We start from the raw sequence: 8,349 nt of genomic DNA, 5'->3' as shown, positions 1-8,349 counted from the left end.
CACCTCACTCACAGATAAGTATGTCAGGTTTTTAAATATTTAAAGGGACAGTGTAACTAACATTGCATCAAAAATGAAAGCGTTCTCACAGCTTATAATAAGTTGTTTATAAATACATAGGTGTTGCATCACCATTTTTGATTACAGTTGCTGAAAGGGAACAAACTTGTCAGCCATTTGCTTTTTTCCCTATCTGTCTTGTACATGAGGACGTGCTGTCAGTGGAGGAGGAGTATAACAAGCTAAGACGACTGTAAATGGAGGACCACCCTCTTTGCCCAGTGAGAGGGAAGAGAAAGTAACCAAGAAAAAAAAAGAAGTAATAATCAGGAGAAAATGAGTCTATATCAGTCTAGCTATTATTACCAGGTGCAGATAATTCATGCGGGAGCAGGGACTCAAAAAGGATGTGGAGATTGCTGGCTTTCTGCTCAACAGGTAAGTTAATTCAGTTTAACTGTGAAGTTTATTTTGGCCACCTGGCAGAGACGGTTCGGTTGTTCATCTCCATCTTCCTCTCCCTCTCAGGGGTCTCTTTAGAACTCGTGTTTCTGGTCACTTGTATTTAGAACCCAAATAAGCGACTTCACGTTCAGAAATGAGCCCAAAAAAACTGCGACTCTGGGAATTTAGAAAGACTTTGGAAAAAAACAAGCATAATTGACAACAGTGGCAAAAAAACATTTCACTCGATGACCATAGCTATTAGCTATTAGCTATTAGATATTAGCAGTAGCTTCTTACCAAATACATGGAGGACATGTTGAGATTGTCACAATCCATGGCGTCTGTAATTACTTGCTTAACCGCGAGGTCATTTGTAATTCTTTTAGCGCACCAATAGATGGGTGTAAATCTCACACATTGGAGCTTTAACATCAAACGTGAACTTTTTCACATTTTATTGGGTTACATTGACAAACTTTAATAATTTTATTGAGTGTGACAGACCCACAAAAAACAAAGGACCAATACAAGCAAATTAGAAAATAAAAATCTGACATGCATTTATTCACAGCCTCCTCAACTCTGTTATCTGAGTAGAAGGGGCTGTGAAAAAAAATCTGAAGTTATCTAGTAAATAGAGTCTGTCTGTGTGTGATGTAATCTCAGTATGATCTCAGCTGTTCTGTGAAGGCCTCTTAGGGGAGTTTGGAGAAAATTAGAGAACAAACAGCATTATAAAGACTAAAGAAGACAAGTCAGGGATAAAGCTTTAGAGAAGTTTAAAAGAGACTTGGGTTATAAAACTTCAAGCTTTGAAGTTCTAATAGAACCCTGTTCATTATTATCTGAACATGGAAAGAATATATAATTAGCACAGCTTGCTGGGTGCACACTTCTGGTGTTTTTGCATTCAGTTAACTTCAGTTTCAGCTGTTCATTGTACCTCTATTACTCTCACTGTATAGAAGAAGAATATGCACGCAAGTCTCCGCCACGAAGTAATACATAACCATTAGGGCACTTCTTACGTGCTCTGACATGAGCCTTTGTTTTGCTGTGTTAAAATAGATTTTCCTCTTACTGTCGCCAAGTGCTTGTCCACCCTGAGAAAAACGTCCTGGAATTACACAAGTTGCAAATATTTGTCACATGAGTAAAATTCAAAACTAATGCCTGGTTGCATCACATGCGAAGCACCTGTGATTAAAACACTCACACTATTACCTTCTCTGCAGGGCCCGCCAGCTAAAAGTAGGAGCAATGCACATTGGCTTTCTTTGTGTTGTCAGATTCGAGTGCTCTGACAAGTGCTCTCCAGCTTTGCTCAGCACCGGCAACTCTATTTATAAAGAGAGCATGAGGCGTGGGAGAAGAGCATTATGTAGTGTCAATATTTTAGACGGCAGAAAACTACGGTGATGTGTTGCTCAAGTAAGAGAGCAGCGAGGAGATGTCTGTGTGTCTGAATTCACACACACACACACACACACACACACACACACACACACACACACACACACACACACACACACACACACACACACACACACACACACACACACGGTGGCCTGGCCTATAATCATCCCCATTTAAAATGCTAATTTGCTCTCTCCCGTAGGTGCCTGAGTGTGTTTTAGACTAAATTGCTCGTCATAGCAGGTCAATCTGAGCTTAATGACTTCATGTGTTCTCTCATTACACTTACCGATGCAGGATGTCGGATGGCAGACAGGTGCTCTGAGCACTTGAGGGTTGGAAAGCAACCTGCGCCCTCTTCTTGCCTCCTCGGTGTGCTCAGATGAAGTTCCACATGTGCCCATGAATATTTCACTCGCTCTCCTGGATAAGACTCGACCTGTGACCTTCTTCATTTCAGGATATATTTTACGTAGCTCAGTGACTCTGAAGTATCAGTCAGTTGAGGATCACCAGTCCTGGGGTGATCTATGCTGTCCCACCTCTGACGTTGAGGTGAACCAGACAATTAAAGCAGCTTTCCTTAAATGGGACATATGCAAAATCCAGGTGGTGGGCTCCATTTGCCAATTAGATCACTCCTGAAGGTAATTGGTTGCACTATATTTTATTTAGGGGTATTAGAGGCAGGCTGCAAATGCATGCTACACTTTTCTGATTTTTGCATCTAAAAAATTAGTAAAACAATGTCTAATGTATCCACCTACTTCATTAAATCCTAATAAAACGGATTAAAGTTTGATTAGAGGACTAAAAAGTTAAAGAGGTATCCATTTGTCTGCAAGCTAAATGTATAAGAAATCAATAATCAAGCAGTTTACTTTTACGTAACTTTCAAAATGTAAAAAGCACATAAACATAAATGCACAAGCACACAAAAGACCCCAGCTACGGACCCAGCATGAATGTTTCAGCCCATACAAAAACAGAAACATACACATTTAATATCTCAGGCTTTTTGTCTAAATTGTGCTTCATCATTGTTTTCTTGCTGCTGGCTGAAATCAATGTGCACAGCCAAATCCAGAGAATGCAGCTCTCACACTGGCACAGGCCATTTTATCTCCAGCTATGGAAGTGGGACACGAGTGTAATATTTTCTAAACGCTGAACATTCCCTTTGCCAATTGCAATCGATCCTCTTGTGCTACAGTATGGCGCTGCCGCCCACTGTCATGAATCAAAACGATGACCCTCCAGGGGGGAGAAACCAGAGGGCTAAGGAAATGAATATACAAAGTATACAAAGGTTGCATGAGTGATGTAAATGTGGCTGCTAGCCGTTTGTGTTCCAAAGAAAAGCAATAAGCAACCGGTCTTAAACCAGTGACTGATTTAGAGTTCATCAGCAGCTGTGATGTAATGCTTAATGCATGGCTGTAAATTAGCTCACACAGAAAGTGGGACCATGGGAGGCTTTAACATAGAGCACACAAGCCATGTGATCCTTACAATCATGCAGAAAGCAGCAGGAAGCGCACAGCAATTCCCTCCTTTAGCCTCGTACTCCACAGACACAGAGCAGGGACGGCAGCGTTTCGCTTAAAATAAACAGGTAGGGCAGCACTGTGCTCAGGTGCTGATTGAAATTAAAAATCAGAAGTAGTAGACCCTCTATTAATGAATGCGGAAATTAATATTTTGTCTCTTTTAAAACACAATATAGGTGCAAAGGCTAAGCAGAGACACTTTTTGGAAATATGTCTTACCAGCTGGAGTCCTCAATCTGAGAAAATCTCACTGTCAATCTTAGTTAAACTAATTAGTATATGTTAGGTGTAAATGTTCAACAGGCAGATAGTTATTATTTGTAGAAAATAAAATTATATATAATTGCATAAATCTCCATCAAATGTGGAATATACCAAGGAGATATTCTGTCCCCTCTGCTATTCTGCAGAGGCCTAAACACCCTCAGCAGTATAATCAACACATCTGGAAGGGATTGCACTTCCAGAAAGGACAATAGCATATGTCAAAGATAGCTAAAAGTACCTTGGAATACCACAAGCAAATGGGAACCATGAAGAGGCCACAAGGAAAGCAGCAACAGACAAATACCTGCAATGAGTAAGACATGTTCTGAGAAGTCAGCTCAATGATTCACAATTATGTGTTGTTATATCACCTAAAATCTTATGTTGAAATTTATGGATTTAATGTTAAAAAGTTCAAGTGTTTCACTAACATTTCCACTGGACTTGTACTGAACTGTACTGAGCACAAAGCTAATGTCTCCCCCTCTATCTTTTGCAGTTGTTATGAAAGTAGTATTTTTTGCACTGCATAGATCTGCTCATCTGTCAGCTAACCAGCATGGAGAAATTTATTTACACAACTTCATAAAATCCTCTTTAAATGCCAAACAAAGAGGAGTTTGTTCACCTCATATCCAGGCCTCATGCTCAGCAAAAAGGCCACAAAGCATCCACTCAAACCCTCAGACACCTGTCCTAGAAGGAACCCACAAACACTGGGTGATGAGGAAGATTGTGTCAAACATGGCTAAATCATGGCACAGTTCAGCACTTTTATTGGCTAGTATTTTATTGTTTAAGTATATGCTTTTTGTTTGGCAAATAATTAAGCAAACAAGCAAGTAAGTAAAGGAGTGAGTAAAATTTTATTTATATAGCACCTCTCAAGATAAAAAATCACAAAGTGCTTTACAACAGAAGATATAAAAATTAGACAGAAGTAGATTTAAAACGATTGGGTTTTTAGCTGACCTTTAAAAGAAACCACAAAGTCTGCTGATCTCAGAGGAAGGGAGTTCCAGAGTCTTGGAGCAACAGAAAAAAAAGCTGTCTCCCTTAGTTTTAAATTTTTATTTGTACATGAATAAATATGTACAAATGATTTTACCATCTGTTTTTGTGGCTGTCTTTCACTCAATTCCACGCAGACAGCCGACCCATTTTGAATAAAACTAACTCTGGAACAACAGACAGCTACGAGCAACACCTCGTTTCAGACGTCTTAACCATCCACAATGTTTCCTGAGAAGCTGCATTTCCATCCTGCAGCTCGGAGATTTAGATATACCCCATTTTTAGAGGAATTAAGTCCGTCTAAATGGGGGGATTATGCAAAGAGAACCTTACCTCTGGTTGATCTACCACCACCATTGCAGTGGAGGCGATGTGATGTCAGGAAATGGCCCGAGGATCTCTCTATAAAGAAACAAGAAATGCACCCTGATACCAAGTAAAGAGGTGGCCTGTCATGCCAAAGTATTTATACCCCTTAAATGTTTTTCTTTTCATATTTTAACTGCATACATTATTTTATTGTTATTAGCATAACAAGTAACATGTAATAGTTATGCAGTACTTTGTCTATGAAATAAAATCTCCCCCAAAATGCATGCAGCTAATTCAGGTGCATGTATATTTGTTAGTATATATGTTGACCGCTAGAGTGCACATTTGATTTAAAGAAAAATAAGTATTAAAACTTGGACTTAGACAACTTTATTGTCATTTTGTATGTACAGAACAAAATTTCTTTGCATACAGCTTTCGACAGTGTAATGGGATTGCAGGTGGAATATGGGATTGCAGGTTACTCTAACAAACAATTATATACATGTGTGCATATCCCAATTTTTGGAAATATCCTGGTTGCATTTTCTGTTAAATGCAGACTCACCGACAGCCAGGTTTCATGCAAAAGACTCCCATTCCCATGAGAAGCTGGTCATTTACTCTGTCTTTTTGGGTGAAACCTGGCTCCACATGCCACAAATTTGCTTTAAATCTTGTGTTCAGGGATCATCTGTGAGGGTGTGAAAACCAGAGAAGCGGCAGAGAGAAAAGAGGCCCACCGGCATTATCTGATTTACTGATATCCAAATCGATCCGATGCTTTATTTAACACATGTGCTCAGTGTTTGTGGGCGTAAAGGAACAAAGCACTTCTGCTTTTACACTCTTATTGAGGTGGGAAATTAGATGTCTCTCCTCCCTGTTCAGTCCTTCTCCACGTCGATTAGACTCCACAGCCATCACTGTCTGCAGGGGGACTTCTGAGACAGAGAACAGGTTAAATGTGCTAAACTAAAACAATCTGATAAGGAGATTGCTTTGACATTTAAAACCCTTTTGAAACACCGACAATGACCCCAAGAGGTTTAAAGATACACACAGGCCTTAGAGAGAATGCGAGGCTGCATGGTCAGCACTGACGGACACGGTCAAGGAAGAGAAAAAAAGAAATGTGATCATTTGATTCTCAACCATTTCAAGTCTCAACCTCTATTTATAAAATGCACTACTTGCTATCTTTCCCGTTTAGTATTAATTCAATAGCAGAATGAATATTCAACTGCAGTCTCAGTCTGTTCCTCCCCCCCGCTCAGCTCCTAATTCCTCTGTTGCTGGTTTGCTGCTGGCCTTTCCCCTCTCCTCTTGTTAGCTGATGTCTGTGGGCGGTTAGCGCTGCTTCACTGATCCTCAACCCGTGAAACACCACTCATCCTGTCTTTCTCCTCGTTTTTCATCTGTGCCGAAAAACTCTCCTAGCACCACATCTTTCTTTTGCACACATGCGAGCATGCAGCTGCGGGGCAGTTCTAACATTTTTCTTTGGATTTCGAAGAAGCAGCGACCACTTAGGATTTAAACAGCAGCGATGCACCACTTCCTGTCAGTTCACAGGCCATTGCTATGGGGCTGTTCTGAAACACTTCAATGCATCAGCTTTTCAGTCAGTGAAAATGGCAGATTTGAGAGCTGAAAGGACCAAAATCGTCCCTTAAGAGTCGTCATAGATCTTGATTTTCTTTACTTTTTGTCAACAAGCAAAACATTTGAAGAGAGAAAAAGTGAGGGACACATTTGTATCCAGCTCTCCCAAATCTAATACCCCCAAATAACACTCTGTGCATCAAGTATCAGAGGAAGGTAGAGCTTTCAGAGGCTAGGTTCACCTTCCAGAAGGACCATGACCATAAAAATACAACACATTTTGCTTGTTGGACTGGCCCTTTCAAATAAAGAACAAATTGAGAATCTGTGTCAAGACTTTCACATTTCTGGTAAGAGAAGCAACTCTGGTGGAGGTTGAACTATTACGAGGGGAAAATTGGACAGAAATGTGCAAAGCTGATTGGGATATTCACCAAAAGACTCTTAATTGTGACTGCAGCTATTAAACATTGCAGTCAAGTTCAGTTTATTCTTGGTAAAAAGTTTTCTATCTAACCAGTTGATTAGATTCAGTCACTGACTTCAGCATTCTCTCCTGAAGAAGCATGTAATGGATAGGTCAGCTGCATTGAGTCGTTGACTTTGCAGCAATCCCTCATACTGAGCATGCATGCGGCGCCAGTGGAGAGGAAAACTCTCCTTTAACAGGAAGAAACCTTCAGCAGAACCAGGTCCAGTGTGAGCGGCCATCTACCGCCCACTGGGGGTTTGGAAAATAGAGCAAACACACAAAAAAGCACAGACGCTTTGACCTAGGAGTACTTTCTATATTAAAGGAAACGTAAAGCGTTAATTGAGGCAGTAGCTCCTCAAGTGGCCTCATCTTGCGAAGTATATAATCTCTGGCAGTTGATTATTGAAAAAATATTCATTACTGACTAAAAGGTAAACTCTGCAATTTTTCTGGAAGTTTCCCCAAGTCTCTTTTTGAATAACTGTGCATGCCAAGACCATCATACCTGCTCTTCCTCTCCTCAGGAAGGTCGTGTGAAAAAAATGTCCCAGTCCACTCTGTTCTTATTACTTTCTACTGAGGCTTTCCTCTTCTTTGCCTCTTGTGACTCTCAGCCGTGTTCAAAGTATACCGTGAGAGCAGCGGAGCTACAATGAACGGCTAACACCGAAGCTAATCGCTAACAGATAACTTAACCACTAAGCTAACTGGATCCATAAACATTAGAAGTACGCATGGGCAGACAGCAAGTGGAAACTAAGAAGGAATGAGCACGCACACTGGTATTACATGAATGTGTCAGAATGATTGGCATGTGGGACAACCAATAGATAAGGGGATTCCCCTGGAACTTAAGGGATAGACAACCAATCCCTGCCATTCGGCCCAAACGACAGGGATTGATTGGAGTTTTTAAAGGCCTGTAGCTCTAATTTTTTAACCTCCTTTTTCTGAATACATAATGTATTGACTACTGTTAGGATGGAAGGGCAATTTCACCCAGTTTAACAAAATGTGTTTCTGAACAGATTTACCGACTATAGCTTTAAAGTGCCAAATTCAAATGCAAACCCACACTTTCAGATTTTCAGAGGTAAATAAATGTTAAAAGCGATGAATACTTTTTCTCCAACTTCCCAATTATGCACTGCTCTGTGTTGGTCTGTCTCATAAAGTCGTGTTTAAATACATTGATGTTTGGCCTTCTGATCTGAAAATAATATTAAAAAGTCACACTGCGTGGAAACTTCTGCAAGGCACATA

Source organism: Fundulus heteroclitus, chromosome 9 (genome assembly GCF_011125445.2).
Source record: "Fundulus heteroclitus isolate FHET01 chromosome 9, MU-UCD_Fhet_4.1, whole genome shotgun sequence".
In the NCBI taxonomy this organism is placed as follows: domain Eukaryota; kingdom Metazoa; phylum Chordata; class Actinopteri; order Cyprinodontiformes; family Fundulidae; genus Fundulus; species Fundulus heteroclitus.
The sequence above is the reverse complement of the archived record's forward strand: the minus strand, read 5'-3'. Positions refer to the sequence as shown.